The sequence below is a fragment of the Schistocerca gregaria genome, chromosome 3 (assembly GCF_023897955.1).
Source record: "Schistocerca gregaria isolate iqSchGreg1 chromosome 3, iqSchGreg1.2, whole genome shotgun sequence".
Taxonomy (NCBI): Eukaryota; Metazoa; Arthropoda; class Insecta; order Orthoptera; family Acrididae; genus Schistocerca; species Schistocerca gregaria.
In genome coordinates, this window is record NC_064922.1 from 111,081,397 (window position 1) to 111,103,672 (window position 22,276).

The following is a 22,276-nucleotide window of genomic DNA, read 5'->3' on the forward strand; positions in this document are numbered from 1 at the left end:
CACCATGATGCCGGGTGTTGGCCCTTTGTGCCTCGGTCGTATGCAGTCCTGATTGTGGCGCTCACCTGCACGGCGTCAAACACGCATACGACCATCATTGGCACCAAGGCAGAAGCGACTCTCATCGTTGAAGACGACACGTCTCCATTCGTCCCTCCATTCACGCCTGTCGCGACACCACTCGAGGAGGGCTGCACGATGTTGGGGCGTGAGCGGAAGACGGCCTAACGGTGTGCGGGACCGTAGCCCAGCTTCATGGAGACGGTTGCGAATGGTCCTCGCCGATACCCCAGGAGCAACAATGTCCCTAATTTGCTGGGAAGTGGTGGTGCGGTCCCCTACGGCACTGCGTAGGATCCTACGGTCTTGTCGTGCATACGTGCATCGCTGCGGTCCGGTCCCAGGTCGACGGGCACGTGCACCTTCCGCCGACCACTGGCGACAACATCGATGTACTGTGGAGACCTCACGCCCCACGTGTTGAGCAATTCGACGGTACGTCCACCCGGCCTCCCGCATGCCAACTATACGCCCTCGCTCAAAGTCCGTCAACTGCACATACGGTTCACATCCACGCTGTCGCGGCATGCTACCAGTGTTAAAGACTGCGATGGAGCTCCGTATGCCACGGCAAACTGGCTGACACTGACGGCGGCGGTGCACAAATGCCGCGCAGCTAGCGCCATTCGACGGCCAACACCGCGGTTCCTGGTGTGTCCGCTGTGCCGTGCGTGTGATCATTGCTTGTACAGCCCTCTCGCAGTGTCCGGAGCAAGTATAGTAGGTCTGACACACCGGTGTCAATGTGTTCTTTTTTCCATTTCCAGGAGTGTATATTGTCACTGTGTCACTGTGTGAGCTGCGTTTGCTTGAGTGTGTTTGTGTCTGTGTGTGCGTGTGTGTGCCGTCTATTTTTGGCGAAGCCCTTACTGGCCGAAAGCTTTATTTGTGACAGTTTTTATTGCGCCTATCTGCGCTTCAGCATCTCCGGTATATGGTGAGTGACAACTTCCGTTTTCATAATATTGTTATAGTCCATCCTGGATTTTCCACTGTTTGATATCTTTTTTGTTTTTTCATATTGCTACTGCCTGTAAAAATTATTATTAGCTTTGGTCTCTTACTGATTTTCAGTATCACACCTGATGATGACCATGCAAGAGCACGAAGCCGGTCGCGTTTTAAGAACATTACAACATTACAACTGAAGCGATATTTTCAACTTCTGCTACAATGCTCAGGATTGTCTCTATCTACTTCTAATTACGGTCAGTATTTAAGTCCCTGGACTAAATTTCATAATTATCTGTGGTTAGCAGTAAAATATCAGACGGCAGTATCTATTTACCATGTTTCTGTCTTAATTACATTACTTATCTTATTCTAAATTAAAAAGTTAACGATGCATGAACATGTGTAGTGGCAAAAATAAACGGTCACTGATCCTAAAAATTTGATTCAGCTATATCACACATTATTCAATAACGAATTGTTCAAAAATTTTAAATAATTGGTGTTGCTAATTAGCGTAGCATGTCAATATAGCTCTAGAATTCATAAAATGAATGGAAAATTACAATAACCCATGTGAAATTATTAAAAAATATTCTTAAAATTTAAAATGAAGACTTTTCTAAATTCCCCAGACCGATATGTTGACAGGATTGATATCGATAACAGGCGGAAATCGTCGAGATTAATGGTTTCCGGAGTGGATGAACTGTCTGCAAACATAATCAAGTTTGTACGGAATCGTCAGCGTGAGAGTTATATTCGCAATTAAGCAATTTTTGTACGTACGTTGGCTTCCATCATTTTGGAAGCAGCCATTTGTAGACTCAGTCAATTACTCGCACAGTTAAGACGTATCATGGTAGAATGTTCGTGGCATCTTAGGTCTCGGTTATTTTGCAGATATGCTGTTTGCATCTTGAGCAACGAGCATTGCAGTTTCACCGACTCTAGCGTGGTAAGCTTTATCGCGCTGCCCCTGTCTAACTATTAGTACTATCTTAATCCTTACGACTTACAACTTCCTTTCGTAATTTCCATTTCGTATAGTTCATGCCACCTCCTCCAACTATACAGGGTAGACCATTTTACTCCGTAATGGGGAATAAATCGTGATGGAGGTGAGATACAGCAGAATGTTTTAGATAAGAGTTGTGGGTGGCAAAGAGGGTCACGGATTGCTGCTAATGGTTGTGATCTTCAGCTTAATGTTTAAGATGTTTTGGAGGTTAAAGTGATTTTTTAAAAATGTTTTTCCTGATATTTGATTCAAGATTTGAAAAGAGCGGCGAATTTACGTATAAAATGATACATTATTCACGATCACGGCGAATTTAACGAAGGTCAAATACGCAAAAATGTTCTAGTATGGATTAATTTAGAATAGATGCGGGAACAGCAAAACACTATGTTATATACAACCTGGAAAGGGGCATCTAGTGGAATTGGAGGTGAGGGGACGCATTCAACAAGTTTTAAACCAATGAAATAAGTTTTATTTTTGTTTGCTCTGTCTTGTAAATGCTACCCTAACATTTATACGTTGTAAGGCATTTACTTTTGCGAATAAATATGTCAATTCAAACTTGTTTATATCTCTCTTTCCAAATCCGACGTCACAGACAGGGGTGTCCATGAAACTAAACCTTCGAATGTCCTTCGATAATTACCTTTAAAAACGTGGTTACTGGTGAGCATACCTGACGCTTGTGCCGTTTCCAGTCTGTATCTAATGTTCTATTTTGCCGTATCCCTGCTCTGTTCCGAGTTAATCGCTACTAGAACTAAATACATATCTGCTTATTTGATCTTGACTGACTCTTGCCATGACCTTGAATAATGTAACATTTATTACCTAAAATGTGCCGGTCTTTTGAAATCTTAAATCAGATATTAGGGTTCCCATTAACGAAAATCACTTTAACCTCCAGATCACCTTGAAAATCACTTTCTGGCTCACGGGCATTAGTAACAATGCATGACCCTCTTTACCACCTACAACTTTTATCGAAAACGTCTTCTCCATCTTGATTTATTCGCCATTAAGGAGCAAAATGGTCCATCCTGTTTGTTCTCTAGGGACTGGGCAATTTTTCAATAGTTCTCGTTAGTTGCTCATTGTCTTCTCTTCTATTTTTCTTACCTACAGCAAGACGGGAAATCCCCACATAACCCAAAATAGTGGCTTGGTAACCTCCATTCTAAGTGACAAGACTATCTCGCTTTTACATTCTTTCTATCGTAAGTATATTTTATTCATTTTTAATTCACTGTCCTTTACTGGTCTGTAGTTTTCTCCCTATCACTCTTCATTGATTAAGTTACTAATGCTGCAATAGAAACACCTGTTGTAAGGGAAGATGGCTAATGTCTCCACCGTAGAAGGCACAGGAGATCGACAGGTGAGAGGGATTTTATCTGCTGATACGGAAGCATTGACATCTAGTACATCTCATTTCTATGCGAGTAATCAGCAAATGAAATGCCATAACAGCTGTATCATCTACATTTTAATTATAAAGTTTAAGGAAATTGTTATCAAGCCGCTGTTCACAGGCACGAAACTGCGAATACAACACATAGATCGGGTTTATTTCTTTAGATTCTTTTGTCTGTTTTAATTCTGAACAGTCTGTAACACATAAAATCCGTAGTGTTCTGGTATGCTTAACACGTATATTTTCTTATCTAGAAGTGTTGCTATAATCTGTTCAGCTTTCCTTGTTTTAGGAATGTGTTAATGTTGATTGTGCCAAAGACAGTTTTAGTTTTGGGCTTAAGTTGGCCAGAAGACATTGCTATCCTCTGATCTGGAATATAGTGTGTCAGGCTACTCTGCCCAGAATCCGAAAGACTTTGTGCTGCTGATGGCGGTGGAGTTGTTATTTCATGGGCTGATTTTGTGATTATTAGATGCCCCTCCCCCCCCCCCCCCCCCAACAAACAGTTGTACTCCACAAACCAAATTCCATTGTTTAATACACGTAACAATAACAATCTTCTCAAATCTGGTTTGGGTGTGTAATAATAAATTTCATTTTTGTATGTTTTAACACTTCTGACAACATTCAGTTTAATCACAATTTTCCAAAAATTATTTGCAAGCAAAAAGAACGGAGCTTTATTCCTGTTATGATGTGTTCAAAAATGTGGAAAATTGGCCTTAAACTTAACTTACGTGAGACATTAATCGGTCTAAAATTCTGGTCTCAATGCTGCGTTGCTGAAACTGAAATAATGCCAAGGAGGGGAGTGTGTGGGTGGATGTGTCAAGGAGGAGAAAATTATGTTATGGTGGCAGGACTGATGCCAGCCATCATGGCATTCATACTGATGCGTGTGTTTCGCTCGTATGTTTCTATCTGAGCTGAAAATGGGAACAATAAAACTAAATTACCTGAAGTTTCTTTCGTGCAATGTTACAGTAGCGTATCTTCAGACGTCATAAGAAGAGGTGGATACGCAACACTCGTAGTGAATGCCAAAATAGAGTAGCTTACCAAGCTTTGACAACTTACCTGCTTTAAGACCTCTGAACGTCTGTGTAAATGTACAGTATAATTCCAAGTACGAGTATAAATGTTCAGGCCACATGGGTTGTCACATTTTTCTACGCGTCATTAACACTCCAAGGGTATGTTTTATTTCCTTGTGTCTTCCTTGCTTCTTAAGTGAGAATTTGTCTGAAAGCGTTATATTAACGTTCAGTTTCGTGGTCAGATTGCTTGTGGTATCGGCTGTCGTTAGGAATATTTGCTACGTGAGTTACCGTGACAGAGCATGTTTATCTTATGATCGATATCAAGATTGCACTGAACACAGAAACATTATTACTTGTTTGTGGGCCTAAATTAGCACAAAACTGAACAATGCGAAGTTATGGAAGAAAAAGTCGGTAGCACGTAGTCGTCTAGAAGTTTTACCTCCCTCTGGGGGAATCTGATAGTTCCAGCGTACGACCACAAAGGGCCACAGTCTAATCCACCTCAAAAGCGTTAGACGCACACAAATCACGAGCACGACTCTTCTTCAGAGCTTTTCTTTTGTTTTAAGCACAAACAACCTGGCCAAGGCCGCTGAAGCACGAACTTCCGTACGCTCGGATAACGGTAATTTGCACGCATATTTTAGTGACGAAACTGCCGCGTAATATCCGACCGCCAGGCATTTGGTATTCTGCTCGCACGATTGCCACATTACTCTCACTTAACTGTTTGCCCGGGGAAGTGAACATATTCTGTGCTGGCACTATCCCGTGTAAGATCATGGCGCGAGATAGGATTTATGTGTCCTCCACCAGCTGCGCAGTTCATCCATTGGTCATTTATTTTGTCCGCCATCCATGTCAAGATCCAGCGAGAACCTGTAACTAGATCGTGGTGAACGTAATACATAAAAACAGAATCTTAAACTTGGCTGCGAAACCACAACTGTGTAAATCTGAAAAAGTTGGAAAGGCAGCCAACCAGTTGCAAATAAAGGTTTATTAGCCCCTGACCATGATGTCGCTATTTGTAAAAATATCTTCTTCTGAAGTAGTGGCCTTATTACGTCACATGATGGCACAATAGATTAAATGAAGCCGAGTTGATCTTGTCACAAACAAAACTGATAAAAGAAGAATTATTACAAGCCATGGCATATTTTCCACTCTATTCAAATTTGGTTTCATTTTTATGTGTATCTACGTCGATATTTTGAGATGTTGAAGCCGATATAATATCTAGTGTGAATATCTTTGTACTTATTGTTATCTTTGATGCTGGTTTGTGATTTTTGGCGCGGAAGCGTACAGAGTAGTCGAGTTTTAGTGTTGAATATGAACAGTCTTGACTTTGTGTCGGAAATGAAAAGATGATTCTGAGTTATGGACAATGAAAAATGTTTGAGTGTGAATAATTATTTTCAAGTGACCATTGATTAAAAAATTATGAAGCACATTGCAATGAAAAACATAAATCGTCAAATTAATCCTGAAAGATTGTCTTCGTAAGTTCTTCAAATCGGCGTAATTAACATCCGAGAGCCTTTTGCACCGAAAGTGATAGTCATGCCACCTAGACAACATTTATAATTACGAGCCAAAGCCAGAGCGAGATCGTCTTTGGATTGCAAATACATGATAAGTGATATTATCGTTAATTTTCTTCAGTGACTGTAATCAATTGATGTAGCAATACCTGCCACGTTAAAGACCTTTTAGTTGCTCAATAAAAGGATCATACTTTAAGTGCGCGACGTGATAATTTTTGACTAATTAACTGTTCGTGGAGTTATTGTTGTAGGCTTTAGATAGTGCCAGATTACACATATCGTACTTCAGAATGAATACTCATTAGTGGGTATTTACTAATGAGTATTCACTCTGAACGGCAACAAAGAGTCAGCTGAAGGAAAGAAAACCAGATTGGCAACGCCACATAGAAGCACAGGAGAAGGCTCCTCCCTAGCGAAAGTAAGAAGTTAGAAGCTAACCTTCCGTTACCACTGCAGAGACAAGTGCGAGAAAAACACATCGACGATGGAACTCCTCTGCATGTTCGCCAACAGACCATCGAAAATAAAGAATTAACCCTAAAAAATTTCCTACTGTGAGCAGAGGTTAACAGAATTCTCAAAGTGCAGAAAACCAGGTTAATGTTATAATGAGTCAAATGAAAAACTAAAAATATTTTTTAAAATATTATTAATTGTGCAGAAGTGGAACAAAGCTGTTTCACTTTTCAACATAATCTCCCCCACTCTCGATGCAAGTCCTCCAGCTCTTACAAAGTGCATAAATTCCTTTAGGAAAAAGTTCTTTTGGTAGTCCGCGCAACCACTCATGCACCGCGTGGCGTACCTCTTCATTCGAACGGAACTTCTTTCCTTCCATTGCGGCTTTGAGTGGTCCAAACATATGGAAATCACTTGGGGCAAGATCTGGTGAGTGCGGTGGATGAGGAAGACACTAAAATGCTGGTCTGTGATTGTTGCAACTGTTGTACGGGCAGTGTGGGCCCTTGCATTGTCATGTTGCAAAAGGACACCTGCTGACAGAAATCCACGTCGCTTTGATTTGATTGCAGGCCGCAGATGATTTTTTAGGAGATCTGTGTATGATGCACTGGTGACAGTGGTCCCTCTAGGCATGTAATGCCCCAAAATGACGTCTTTTTCGTCCCAAAAGAGAGTCAGCAAAACCTTCCCTAGTGATGATTCTGTTCGAAACTTCTTTGGTTTTGGTGATGGGGAATGGTGCCATTCCCTGCTCGCTGTCTCCGTTTCCAGTTGGTGGAAGAGAATCCAGGTTTCGTCCCCAGTAACGATTCTTCACAAGCATCAACACGTCGTTGTCTCATATCAGGAGTCATTTGCCGTGGCACCCGTCTTGCAGACACTTTGTGAAACTGGAGCACATCATGCACAATGTGGTGTGCTGACCCATGATTAATCTGCAAACATGCTGCAATGTCATTCAGCGTCACTCGGCGGTTTTCCTTCACTATGGCTTCAACTGCTGCAATATTCTGTGGAGTCACAACTCGTTGTACCTAACGTGGACGAGGAGCATCTTCCACTGATTCACACCATTTGCGAACTTTCTACTGCGTTCGTAGACTTGCTGCTTTGACAAACATGCATCACCGCACTGAACCTTCATTCGTCGATGAATTTCAATAGGTTTCACACCTTCACTACGCAAAAACCGAATAACAGGACGCTGTTCTTCCCTGGTACAAGTCGCAAGTGGGGCGGCCATCTTTATACGCATACTGCGACGGTATTTGTGCATCTGCACTATGCTGCCACCTACAGGCCATTCTGCACGCTGTTTGTAGCACGCTTACCTACTTGATAACGGCGCGAAATTTCGATTTGTTATTACTAATTTAAGGTTTTCATGTGACTCACCCTCGTATTATACAAGCTAATAAAAAACAGTAGCCGCGCGGGATTAGCAAAGCGGTCAAAGGCACTGCAGTCATAGGCTGTGTGGCTGGTCCCGGCGAAGGTTCGAGTCCTCCCTCGAGCATGGGTGTGTGTGTTTGTCAAATGGTTCAAATGGCTCTGAGCACTATGAGACTTAACATCTGTGGTCATCAGTCCCCTATAACTTAGAACTAGTTAAACCTAACTAACCTAAGGACATCACACAGATCCATGCCCGAGGCAGGATTCGAACCTGCGACCGTAGTAGTATCACGGTTGCGGACTGAGCGCCTAGAACCGCCAGGCCTTCGCGGTCGGCGTGTGTGTTTGTCCTCAGGATCGTTAAGGTTAAGTAGTGTGTAAGCTTAGGAACTGATGACCTTAGCAGTTAAGTCCCATAAGATTTCAAACACATTTGAACATTAAAAATAAAAATAAAAATAAAAACAGTATTCGTAAGAAGTGTTAACATCCTTCCATGTGGATAGAGCAATTCTGAAATTTCTGGGAGCAACATGTCTGTTTCCGTATCTGAGGAATCAACGTGGAAAGTGTACATGGTAATGCAATGTCTAGATCAGCCGGCCGCGGTGGTCTCGCGGTTCTAGGCGCGCAGTCCGGAACCGTGCGACTGCTACGGTCGCAGGTTCGAATCCTGCCTCGGGCATGGATGTGTGTGATGTCCTTAGGTTAGTTAGGTTTAAGTAGTTCTAAGTTCTAGGGGACTAATGACCACAGCAGTTGAGTCCCATAGTGCTCAGAGCCATTTGAACCATTTGTCTAGATCAGGTGTTTAAACACATGTTACGTTTTCCAGTTTATGTGGCTGCGGGATGTGTGTACGGCAGCTTGTGAAAATTACGTAATCCAGATTCTGTGGCATAACTGAGATCAGAACTGTTCACAAATACACGTGCGTAACGTGCAGTTAGGGAGACTGCACCTTCATTAGTCGCAGGAGTTTGTGTGGACGTGCCGGAAAACTCGTCGTTCTTTGCTGCAGCGACGCCGCTGGGTATGCTGCCCGCTCCACTTCCGCAGCAATGGGGACACCCTGTTCCAAACCATTAATTAGCTCCAGCGTGACCGTAGTAATTACAGGCGCTACAGGCGCCATTAGCGAGCATCAAGAGGACCGGCGACGGCCGCTCGCTGCTAACGGCCTGTGGCCCATTAACACCTGGGCCGCGTACAAGTGGATCAGCGGGCGCCTTGACGGACGAGCCGGTGAGCCCGTGCAATGTGTGCGACCACCGACCGTTCCACGTGTTTGTTGCTTTCGAATGAAGCTCAGTGTTACAATGCTCCCCGCGTCACGCCGTGGTAAAATGTCGTTTGTGAAGTAACTCTTACTCAGCGGTATCCATATGTATTACAAAAATGGATGTACATATAGAGGGCGTTACAAAAGGTACGGCCAAACTTTCAGGAAACATTTCTCACACACAAATAAAGAAAATATGTTATGTGGACATGTGTCCGGAAACGCTTAATTTCCATGTTAGAGCTCATTTAATTTCACCAGTATGTACTGTACTCCCTCGATTCACCGCCAGTTGGCCTTGAAGGAAGGTAATGTTGACTTCGGTGCTTGTGTTGACATGCGACGCATTGCTCTACAGTACTAGCATCAAGCACATCAGTACGTAGCATCAACAGGTTAGTGTTCATCACGAACGTAGTTTTGCAGTCTGTGCAATATTTACAAATGCGTAGTGGGCAGATGCCCATTTGATGTATGGATTAGCACGGGGCAATAGCCGTGGCTCGGTACGTTTGTATCGAGACAGATTTCCAGAACGAAGGTGTCCCTACAAGAAGACGTTCGAAGCAGTTGATCGGCGTCTTAGGGAGCACGGAACATTCCAGCCTATGACTCGCGACTGGGGAAAACCTAGAACGACGAGGACACCTGCAATGGACGAAGCAATTCTTCGTGCAGTTGACGATAACCCTAATGTCAGCGTCAGAAAAGTTGCTGCTGTACAAGGTAACGTTGACCACGTCAGTGTATGGAGAGTGCTACGGGAGAACCAGTTGTTTCCGTACCATGTACAGCATGTGCAGGCACTATCAGCAGCTGATTGGCCTCCACGGGCACACTTCTGCGAATGGTTCATCCAACAATGTGTCAATCCTCATTTCGGTGAAAATGTTCTCTTTACGAATGAGCCTTCATTCCAACGTGATCAAATTATAAATTTTCACAATCAACATGTGTGGGCTGACGAGAATCCGGACGCAATTGTGCAATCACGTCATCAACACCGATTTTCTGTGAACGTTTGGGCAGGCATTGTTGGTGATGTATTGATTGGGACCAATGTTCTTCCACCTACGCTCAATGGCGCACGTTATCATGATTTCATACGGGATACTCTACCTGGGATGCTAGAACATGTGTCTTTACAAGTACAACATGTGGTTCATGCACGATGGAGCTTCTGCACATTTCAGTCGAAGTGTTCGTACGCTTCTCATCAACAGATTCGGTGAGCGATGGATCGGTAGAGGCGGACCAATTCCATGGCCTCCACGCTCTCCTGACCTCAACCACCTTGACTTTCATTTATGGGGGCATTTGAAAGCTCTTGTCTACGCAATCCCGGTACCAAATGTAAAGACTCTTCGTGCTCGTATTGTAGACGGCTGTGATACAATACGCCATTTTCCAGGGCTGCATCAGCGCATCAGGGAATCCATGCGACGGAGGGTGGATGCATGTATCTTCGCTAACGTAGGACATTTTGAACATTTCCTGTAACAAGATGTTTGAAGTCACGCTGGTACGTTCTGTTGCTGTGTGTTTCCATTCCATGATTAATGTGATTTGAAGAGAAGAAATAAAATGAGCTCTAACAGGGAAAGTGATCGTTTACGGACGCATGTCCACATAACATATTATCTTTCTTTGTGTGTGAGGAATGTTTCCTGACAGTTTGGCCGTACCTTTTTGTAACACCCTGTATATACAGGCTTATCCAGCTGCGACTACTTCTTGATTTAATACGACAACGCAACGCCTTCAACACCACCAGCAAAATTTTTATACACTCTCCACTCGCTATGCGCAAACCATTACCTGCACAAAACATTAGTCAGAACTTTTTGTAGTAAATTTAAGGTAGTTAAATTTTGTACTGTGCTACGTTTTCGCTAAAGGCCATGGTTTTCCTTGTGGATAACATCGGAAGTTAAGTGAGGCTTTTTGCTAATGATGCTGTAGTATATCGAGAGGTTGTAACAATGAAAAATTGTACTGAAATGCAGGAGGCTCTGCAACGAATTGACGCATGGTGCATGGAATGGCAATTGAATCTCAATGTACACAAGTGTAATGTGCTGCGAATACATAGAAAGGAAGATCCTTAATCCTTTAGCTACAATATAGCAGGTCAGCAATTGGAAGCAGTTAATTCCCTAAATTAGCTGAGAGTAGGCATTCGGAGTGATTTAAAATGGAATGACCATATAAATTTAATCGTCGGTAAAGTAGATGCCAGACAGATTCATTGGAAGAATCCTTAGGAAATGCAGTCCGAAAACAAAGGAAGTAGGTTACAGTACACTTGTTCGCCCACTGCTTGAATACTGCTCACCTGTGGGGGATCCGTGCCAGATAGGGTTGATAGAAGAGACAGAGAAGATCCAACGGAGAGGAGCCCGCCTCGTTACAGGATCATTTAGTAATCGCGGAAGCGTTGCGGAGATGACAGATAAACTCCAGTGGAAGACTCTGCAGGAGAGACGCTCAGTAGCTCGGTACCGGCTTTTGTTGAAGGCTGGGTGTTGTGTGATGTCCTCAGGTTAGTTAGGTTTAAGTAGTTCTAAGTTCTAGGGGACTAATGACCATAGATGTTAAGTCCCATAGTGCTCAGAACCATTTGAACCATTTTTTTGTTGAAGTTTCGAGAACATACCTTTACCGAGGAGTCAAGCAGTATATTGCTCCCTCCTACGGATATCTCGCGAAGAGATCACGAGGATAAAATCAGAGAGATTAGAGTCCACACAGGGGCGTACCGACAACCTCTCTTCTCCACGAACTATAGGAGACTGGACTAGAGGTACTGGAAGTACCCTCCGCCACACACCGTCAGATGGCTTTCGGAGTACGGATGTAGATGTAGGAAACCGCATTTTGTAGGCCACTTAGCTTTTCTTGAATAATTATAAAAGTACGTTCTCTAGCGAAACCGTACCCCAGTAGAAAATTGAACTACGTTAGATTTCCCAGAAAAATGTCCTATTCACTTTCTCTACAGGACGAGCACTTTGGACATAGTTAGCTACAGAATTTGAAAATTTTGTGCAAGGTTTTTGAGGGTGTTGTTGGTTGAATAAAGCTTATATGTTGGGAACAGCTGAATCACCACGTATGTATGTATGATCCACATCTCCCCCTAAACCACTGGGCCCATTTCAGTCAAACTTGGTACACAAACCCTTTACAGTCCCGAGATAATCGCTACGACGTTAACTATCACCTACATATCACAGGTGTGGGGTTAGAGTTGGAAAAGCAATGTAGCTCACGTCGTTTGAATATCCGTACTTTATTCATCGAGTATTTGACAAAGAGCGCGCTTAGTGACGTGCGACAAACTTTGCACATAATTTTAAACGTCTATGAAACTTTTTCTCGCTGACAATCCCCACAAAATGACGAAAAGAAAGACGTTTATCGCTTACTAAATTTTCGTTGTTCACGCAGTGAACCTGCCACGAGAAGCATGACGTTTTACTTCCTTACCACCTCAGTACTAACAGTATTTGCAACACATTTAGGAGACAGTATTCTCATATGCCACAGAATGGACCAGCAAAATTATATTCCTATAAACACATAGTTTAGAAGAGGGGAAGTCATAAACACTGAGCTACGTGAAAAACTGTCACATCATGCGTGATGTTTAAATTTGTTACTTCTTTAGTATTAACTGTATTCGAAATCCATTTCATAGACAGTGTCCAAGCATGTCGCTGAATGTACCAACAAAAATATATCACTACGATACATAGTTCAAGAGGTACATCCCAACCATTGTGGTGGGCGAAAGCGAAACTACAGAATGACATTCGGTAGAGATACAGACGATATATGTTAAATATAAGTGAAATATACACTGAAGCGCCAAAGAAAGTGGTACAGGTTGGCGCATTCAAATACAGAGATGTATAAACATTCAGAATACGGCGATGCTGTAAACTGCTGCAGATTTCAGTGCTGGGTCATCAACAAGTGTCAGCGTGCGAACCATTCAACGAAACATCATCGATATCGGCTTTCGGAGCCGAAGGCCAGCTCTTGTATCCTTAATGACTGCGTGACACAAAGCTTTACGCCTCGCCAGGTCCCATCAACACCGACGTTCGACTGTTGATGACTGGATATATGATGCCTGGTCAGACAAGTCGTTTCAAATTGTGGCGAGCAGGTGGGCGCGTACAGGTATGGAGACAGCCTCATGAATCCCGGAACACTGCATGTCAGCATGGGATTTTTCAAGCTGTAGGAGGTTCTGTAACGGTGTCGGATGCGTGCAGTTGGAGTGGTGTGGGACCCTTGATACGTCTAGATACGACTTTGATAGGCGACACTTATGTAAGCATCCTGTCTGATCACCTGCATCCAATTTACATTCCGACGGACTTGGGCAATACCAGTAGGAATTGGTGCAGAGTGGCGCCAGGAACGCTCTTTTCAGTTTAAACACTTCCGCTGGCCACCAAACTCCCCAGACATGAACATTATTGAGCATATCTGGGATGCCTTGCAAAGTGTTGTTGAAGAGATCTCCACCCCTTCGTGCGGTTACGGGTTTATGGACAGCCCTGCAGGATTCATGGTGTCATTTCCCCTCGGCACTACTTCAGACATCAGTGGAGTCCATTCCACGCCGTGTTACGGCACTTCTGCTTGCTCGTGGTTGCAGCGCAGGTGTACCAGTTTCTGTTGCTCTTCAGTGTATTTGTCATGTGTGTATATCAGCAAAGCCATGGGTAGAAAGGTTGGACGGTGGCACGCCTCTCTATCACTATAGCTACATTGTCGGTCACATTATATTTGTAGAGAATCTGTACCCGAGGGGCGAAAGTGGAGGCGATGGAGAACAGGGAGAAAGATGGATTGTGGGCCATAAATGTTGTGTCCCACGATCTGGCTGTGGCACTGATTTGAGGAAGCAGCGCTCTGTGGATTGTACCTGCAGAGGAACCCCGGGCCGTTGGACTCCACTGTTTCTACTTCGGGTCGGAGCAAGAAGGAGCCGGGTCGCAAAAACATTTTACCTGGGCCAGGCAACAGTCCATCGCGAAGGCGGCCAGTTAGCCGGAAGTGTGTGGAGGAGGCCATTTAAGGTAGACTGTAGTAATCTTGGCTTTTGTGTAAACGATGGGACGGTAATAAGACTACAAGCACTCTCTTATTAGAACCTGGGACGATGTAAACAGAGCAGCTGGTCCACATGTTTAGTGGAGGCAAGATTGTAGCTCCCCTGACGCCATCAAGTCGCCAGGTTCTTTTTAGCGAGTGGCAAAAACACATATGTCATGGGCACGATTGTCTGGGAAACTTAGCAGCCTTCTTTCAGAAATTAGAAATGGTCGTCCTAGAAAGATTAGATTTCTCAGTAAATGAGCGACTGTGGTCCCATCCAGGTATATGCTTTTCGCCGAAATGAAGCCACGCGTACCGTGAGAACGACACTTCACTAGGCTAAAAACTTCTTTCATCAGACAAGATTTTTAATGGCTGATTGGCTCGTCGCAGGATATGTAAAGCAGAGGCTTGCCCCCCCCCCTCCCCCCACCATAGATACCCCGGTACTATGTCTGGATTGGCTACCAGACCAGCAGAAGAGTCAAGAGGGGAGAGCGTTCGATTGGTTTGTACAATGTGGAGGCGGTTTTTCCCTACTAATTCGGCTCCCATACCTAGATTTGCTGGAAGGTGATTCTGATTCTTTGCCTTCTTCACCTGGGGGAGAACTTCAGGTCCTCCTCTAGTGGGTGAGTTTTGGTGGACCGAGAGCCAGTGGCAGTTTCCAACTGAACCGACAGTGGAACTTCATATAACCTCGAACATACACTCCTGGAAATGGAAAAAAGAGCACATTGACACTGGTGTGTCAGACCCACCATACTTGCTCCGGACACTGCGAGAGGGCTGTGCAAACAATGATCACACGCACGGCACAGCGGACACACCAGGAACCGCGGTGTTGGCCATCGAATGGCGCTAGCTGCGCAGCATTTGTGCACCGCCGCCGTCAGTGTCAGCCAGTTTGCCGTGGCATACGGAGCTTCATCGCAGTCTTTAACACTGGTAGCATGCCGCGACAGCGTGGACGTGAACCGTATGTGCAGTTGACGGACTTTGAGCGAGGGCGTATAGTGGGCATGCGGGAGGCCGGGTGGACGTACCGCCGAATTGCTCAACACGTGGGGCGTGAGGTCTCCACAGTACATCGATGTTGTCGCCAGTGGTCGGCGGAAGGTGCACGTGCCCGTCGACCTTGGACCGGACCGCAGCGACGCACGGATGCACGCCAAGACCGTAGGATCCTACTCAGTGCCGTAGGGGACCGCACCGCCACTTCCCAGCAAATTAGGGACACTGTTGCTCCTGGGGTATCGGCGAGGACAATTCGCAACCGTCTCCATGAAGCTGGGCTACGGTCCCGCACACCGTTAGGCCGTCTTCCGCTCACGCCCCAACATTGTGCAGCCCGCCTCCAGTGGTGTCGCGACAGGCGTGAATGGAGGGACGAATGGAGACGTGTCGTCTTCAGCGATGAGAGTCGCTTCTGCCTTGGTGCCAATGATGGTCGTATGCGTGTTTGGCGCCGTGCAGGTGAGCGCCACAATCAGGACTGCATACGACCGAGGCACACAGGGCCAACACCCGGCATTATGGTGTGGGGAGCGATCTCCTTCACTGGCCGTACACCTCTGGTGATCGTCGAGGGGACACTGAATAGTGCACGGTACATCCAAACCGTCATCGAACCCATCGTTCTACCATTCCTAGACCGGCAAGGGAACTTGCTGTTCCAACAGGACAATGCACGTCCGCATGTATCCCGTGCCACCCAACGTGCTCTAGAAGGTGTAAGTCAACTACCCTGGCCAGCAAGATCTCCGGATCTGTGCCCCATTGAGCATGTTTGGGACTGGATGAAGCGTCGTCTCACGCGGTCTGCTCGTCCAGCACGAACGCTGGTCCAACTGAGGCGCCAGATGAAAATGGCATGGCAAGCCGTTCCACAGGACTACATCCAGCATCTCTACGATCGTCTCCATGGGAGAATAGCAGCCTGCATTGCTGCGAAAGGTGGATATACACTGTACTTGTGCCGACATTGTGCATGCTCTGTTGCCTGTGTCTGTGTGCCTGTGGTTCTGTCATTGTGATCATGTGATGTATCTGACCCCAGGAATGTGTCAATAATGTTCCCCCTTCCTGGGACAATGAATTCACGGTGTTCTTATTTCAATTTCCAGGAGTGTGTAATGAGTCACGAGGGTGAACTGTTCGTCCTGTGTCGACTGTCTGACGTTTGACAAAAATGGTTCAAATGGCTCTGAGCACTATGGGACTTAACTTCTGAGGTCATCAGTCCCCTAAAACTTAGAACTACTTAAAGCTAACTAACCTAAGGACATCGCACATATCCATGCCCGAGGCAGGATTCGAACCTGCGGGCCGTAGTGGTCGCGCGGTTCCAGACTGTAGCACCTAGAACCGCTCGGTCACCCCGCCTGCTGAAGTTTGACAGTTCCAACACTAGCGGTCGTGCCTGTGATTCAAATTGGTTGGCAAGACCAGAGATGGGGTGTGCCACACACTGAAATCTACCGGGAAATCAGGGCTCTGACAGAGAAGTTTCCCACGTTCTAATACTCAGAACGCCAGACAGTATAATTCGCCAATTTTCGTGGACGTGTCAGAACATTAACAGCTACTGCAGCGCTCCGGTTCTCGCCCACTGCCTGCCGTTTTCTGCTGCCACCTGAATCAAGGTGAAACGGTAAAGTATTGCTGGACCGGCGCAGCGTTGTTAAACGATATTCACAGCTCCATGTTCTCCATGAATCATAATTTGTGGTGTACCTGGTCGTAGTCGATTTTAATAGAATTCGGGTGCACAGTGGTTTCATGTAAACAAAATCAGATTGCGTTGTAAGAGGGATTAATTCAGGAGACAATTTGTGTAGTTCCCCCCCCCCCCTCCCAATGAATGCTTTACCCAACAAGCACCATCCCCTTTCTGATTTATGTTTTTTTTTTTATATAAGATTTATCAGCTATGATATGAGCGTTTGGCGTCATTGACCGGGATGCCCCTTGCGGGCCAAGTCCGGCCGCCTTGGTGCAGGTCTTATTGCATTCGACGCCACTTGGGCGACCTGCGCGTCGGATGAAGATGAAATGATGATGAAGACAACACAACACCCAGTCCCTGAGCGGAGAAAATCTCCGACCCAGCAGGGACTCGAGCCCGGGCCCGTAGGACGGCAATCCATCACCCTGACCACTCAGCTATCAGCGTTGACATTTATAAGCTCAGTTGTAGTTATAAAAGAATGAATAACAACTTCTCATTATTTTTATAAATATAAATACGGCGCTCTTCTCATTCATACCCCTCCTACCCTTCACTGTATTTACTTTATTGTGGGGATACAACGCATTCCTACTAAATTAGTTAATCTTATGATTAATTTGAGTTCTGAAAGTGAAGGCATGACATAGGCAACAAAAGTGCCACTAGTTTCATATATAAACATTAAGCGTGTGACTCACAATTTGAAGGCACTTTTCGCTATGTAAAGATAACAACATTTAGCATCACTTGGACATATATTTATGATTAAAGCAAGCGATCCCTTGCAACGGTACTTTCGCGTTCTCGTCAATACGGTACCAGAGCGTTTAAGTCCTACCACTGTAAAGACTGAAGTCGGCGATTCGGAATGTCAGAACTGTGTAGTAAGTAGCGGCAGGAACACCACCACAAAATCGAGCAGCACAAACACTCCAAACCATCGACTCTCGGAGAGAGATTTTAACCGTGTTCAACCTAACAGTAAAGTGTCGAACTATTTTTCTCCGAAACATACAGTTTGTGGGAACAGCAGTGAGAATAATTTACTTTTGGAAACCTTTTATCAGACCAAACCTGTTATAACAATAAACTGTTTCGCGTAATAAAACGGCCGCCAGCCCAAATCGGGAACAGTGTCTGCACAAAAAGATGAAGTCAATTTTCGACACTGAATAAATAACTAGTTTCACTTACTACGTAGTTGAAACACAGCCACTTAATTTCCATTTACTACGGCAACTTGAGCCACGGCCTTGCCGCAGTGGATACACCGGTTCCCGTCAGATAACTGAAGTTAAGCGCTGTCGGGCGTGGCCGGCACTTGGATGGGTGACCATCCGGGCCGCCATGTGCTGTTGCCATTTTTTCGGGGTGCGCTCATCCTCGTGATGCCAACTGAGCAGCTACTCGACCGAATAGTAGCTGCTCCGGTCAAAGAAAACCATCATAACGACCGGGAGAGCGGTTGCTGACGCCCCTCCTATTCGCACGACACGGCGATCAGATGGTCCCGATGCGCCACTTGTGGCCTAATGACGGAGTACGGTCACTTGGCAGTAAGTACTATTAATTCCACTTTCTGTTACTTACGGAATTTATCATTATACTTCAGTAATTATTTAAAGGAGACACGTATATGTTTCAACAAGGGTACAAAAAATTATTAAACTTATTTCTAAAGCTCATATGACAAAAACTGTTATTTAACATGACTGAATTTGATTTCTTTACGACTCTTATTTGTTAACGTTTTACTAACACCAATATTTGTCTGGCTTTCTTTGACATGGAGAAACAACACGAACAATTACTATTAAGATTATTGCAGTTAAACAATTATGTTACTTTACTTTCAGAAATGCTATTGAAAACTTATCCTTATCTTCACGCAAAGCGGTGGCACTTAAACTGATACATGCAAGCTTCAGTATTTAATAATGATTTTCATAACTTACTACCAAAACAACACTATTTCAGTAATTTAGTATTATTCAAGCTTCAATAAACATCAGGATACTCGGAATAAATTCGTTTAGATAAGGACCCTACTGAGGTAAATGAAATAGGAAAATTACGGTTAAACACAAAGGTACATTTAATACTTATATTCCACTGATTGAAGATGGATGGTTCATACTGTAATACACGTCTTAATAAAGTACTTTGCCTGTTACTGATGTCTAAGATGGCGTGAGGCGGTGCTGCGTAATAACATTGCGCAGGTATGGCTCTTGATGTACATAGCCCTGTCTTCCATTTGGTGGCGCCGATAAAATTGCAAATTTCTGAGCTATTAATTTATTGCCGTACTGCGCCAATCATGTAGAACACATCCGAAGCCAAAACCCAGGTAAATTCGGGGCCTCTGGTGCCTGACCTACGTAATGCGTGTTCACCACTTGCAGGGCAGCTACCGACTGCCTGAGCCACTTGCGCGCCAATTATGAGCACTCTCGCGCCCCAACACCTTTTCCATTCCACCACAGAACGGAGTTCCGTTCTACCTATGATCCCTACACCTTTTCAATTTACATTGCTGCTTACAAAAACCCTTAGCATGAACCATCTACAATTTCATGACAGTATGTACATACAAAATTGACATAATTAATTACAGTTGTACTTGAAATATTACATAATTATTTACAACATTCCACCTACATCAAAGTAGTTATTTTAAACAGATAAACTACACTTCGCAAAAGCTTACTCTCATTATAGTATAGTATTACCTAATTTTTCAAAATTATTACAGAACAAAAAATTTTAAGATATACAGATTAATGGCAGTATTATATTTACAATAGAATTACAACCTTGCAAGGTCATGTAAAACTTCTCGAATAATTTCAAACAAATTCCGTACCGATACTATCTGCAATCTGGAAAGAAATACATTGGGTGTAAGAACCACCAGCGTCCTATCGGGGAGAGAGGTGATCACATGAGAGGTGATCACATGAAGAATAATAAATGGGAAAAGGCAGGGTGAAGAGGGATAGATAAAGGGAGGTGTCAGGAGAACTGAACAGCGAGAGGAGAGAAGGAAGTGGACAGAGAAAGGATAGAAGTGGCGATGGTCAGAGACTAGGAGGAGATAGAGATACACAGAGGGAGGAGGGAGGATATAGAGGGAAGGAGAGCAGGAAATGGCTAGAGAAACGGAAAAGGAGGGGAGGGACTGAAAAAGGAGTGAGGAGGAAATGAAGTAAAAGGGAGGAGATGGGGAGAGATTAGAGGGATAAGGCGATGATCGATGCAGAAGAGGAGAGGAGGAGATGGATTCGGCGAGGGCAGGAGAAAATATAGCGGAGGGAGAGGAGAAGATGGACAGAGAGAACGGGGAGGAGGGGAATGACAAGGAGAGGGGGAGGAGAAGATGGATGGAGGGAAAGGAGCTGATGGACAGAGAGAGGGGGAGAAGAGCAGATACAGGAGTAGAAGGAGATGGGCACAGACAGGGACAGTCGAAGATGGACAGTAAGTGGGGTGGAAGATGGAGAAAGTGGACAAAGTGAGGGTGTGGAGGAGATGGACAGAGAGGTTGAAGCGGGAGATGGAGTAATAGAAGACTGAAATAAGCAAGTGCCTCTGCAATTCCAGGTACTCGGCTACTTCTAGTATAAATGACTCTAAGACCTTGATGCTCGAGCAACGTCGGTCGTGAGATGTCGGCAGCATTTCGAGGATTATCTTCATCCTATTCGTAAAACTAGCAGCATTAGTTACTGTGGCTGAGGAACAGCAAGTGGACAGAATATGTTATGCTCTGTACAGCCTCGTATTACAATTTGCTGATGACGGGTCTCGGGTGGGAAGTGCCAACTATCGAGTATCTAAGAAAAAGCCTAATTCTAACTCACTAAAAATGTTTCTATTCTACAAGTAGCCTATTTACTTAACCTGTTTGATTAAATGCTTAAAAACAGAGATGAATTTAAAACCTTGTCACAGAAGTTTCACAAAGAGTTTGCAACGGTTTCATAAAGAGTTTATAGTGTAAATATAAAAGTATAATAGTCATTAGCTTATGATTTATATAACTTTACATCAGTATGTATCCTGTAAACGCTTTGTTTAGAAGTTATTATATTATGATTTATGTAATTCATATTCAAGATTACACTAAAAAGTCCCTGTATAACCACTATAAACTCTTTGTAAAGTGTCTGTGACGAAATTAAGGCATCTTCACTGTATGTAAGAATTTTACCAAATTGGTCATGTAACTAGATTTCTTGTACAATTTGCACATAGTCATACGCTTTAGATAGTAGCTTCCTGTAGGAAACTATGTGATAGGTGGTTGCCTTTCGAAAGTGGTCGTCAATAAATTGTCATGTACAAGTGATTAGCACGTAAATTCCATATTTATACTGTCTTCCTTGGAGTAGACTTAAATAATGCGATAATAAATAGGGATCGCTACAGTGTCGTTAGTGGTGGGTGTGTCATGTCATCCTACAAAGCAGTACTAAATGCCTTCTTTGAAAAATACCGATGACAGAGTCAGCTTTGCTCGTCCTGTGATAAGGTGCGTGCCTAGAAAGCAAGACATTGCAAGATCGAATCCTGTTGAGACCCCAGCAATTTTCAAGCTGCAATTAATGTAGCCTTCGCCTCTCAATGACGTGAAAATTCTCCAGGGATGACACGTGTTCCGGGATCCATATTAAAGTGTAGGTCTCCTTACGTCAGGTGGATAATTGCGCTACGGTAGGGACATGCAGTTTGCCGGAATGGCTTTCAGTTGGAAGACTTGCACCCTGCCTTTGATCCACACGAAATTATTGTTGTACTTGGAAATATGGATCTGAAGCCCATTCATGACAGAAATATATGAAGACCACGACTGTAAACAATACTAAGGGACAGTAAGTGAGACACAGAGAGGTATGTGACGTGCTGTACTAATCTGAGTTGATACACAGTCCAGTCAACGTGCCACAGCCACTCACAGGCGACAGCTGGTAGCACTAGGAATGGTGTATAGGCAAAGCGTGTCGTGGGACGCAGATAATAGTGTAGTCGTTTTCACAGTGTGGTAACGGAGTGATTTATCTGACGTCGAAGCACGCATGATAATTGGCTTTCGTCCCAAGGGTGGAAGCGTTTTGGAAAGGCTTGTGAACCGTTCTTCTGCCGCCGTGATTAAAGTACACTGTGCATGGCAAAATGGCGCTGTCCAAACTGGGGCCGAAGCAACTATGGTGAACCACGGGCCATGGGTGATATGAGTGAAT

General features: G+C 44.4%; 1 pseudogene; it reads left to right on the plus strand.

The window, feature by feature from the left end:
- Nucleotides 1–18,276: 18,276 nt before the first annotated feature.
- LOC126357229 (5S ribosomal RNA) lies at nt 18,277–18,394 on the plus strand (annotated as a pseudogene).
- Nucleotides 18,395–22,276: the final 3,882 nt, after the last annotated feature.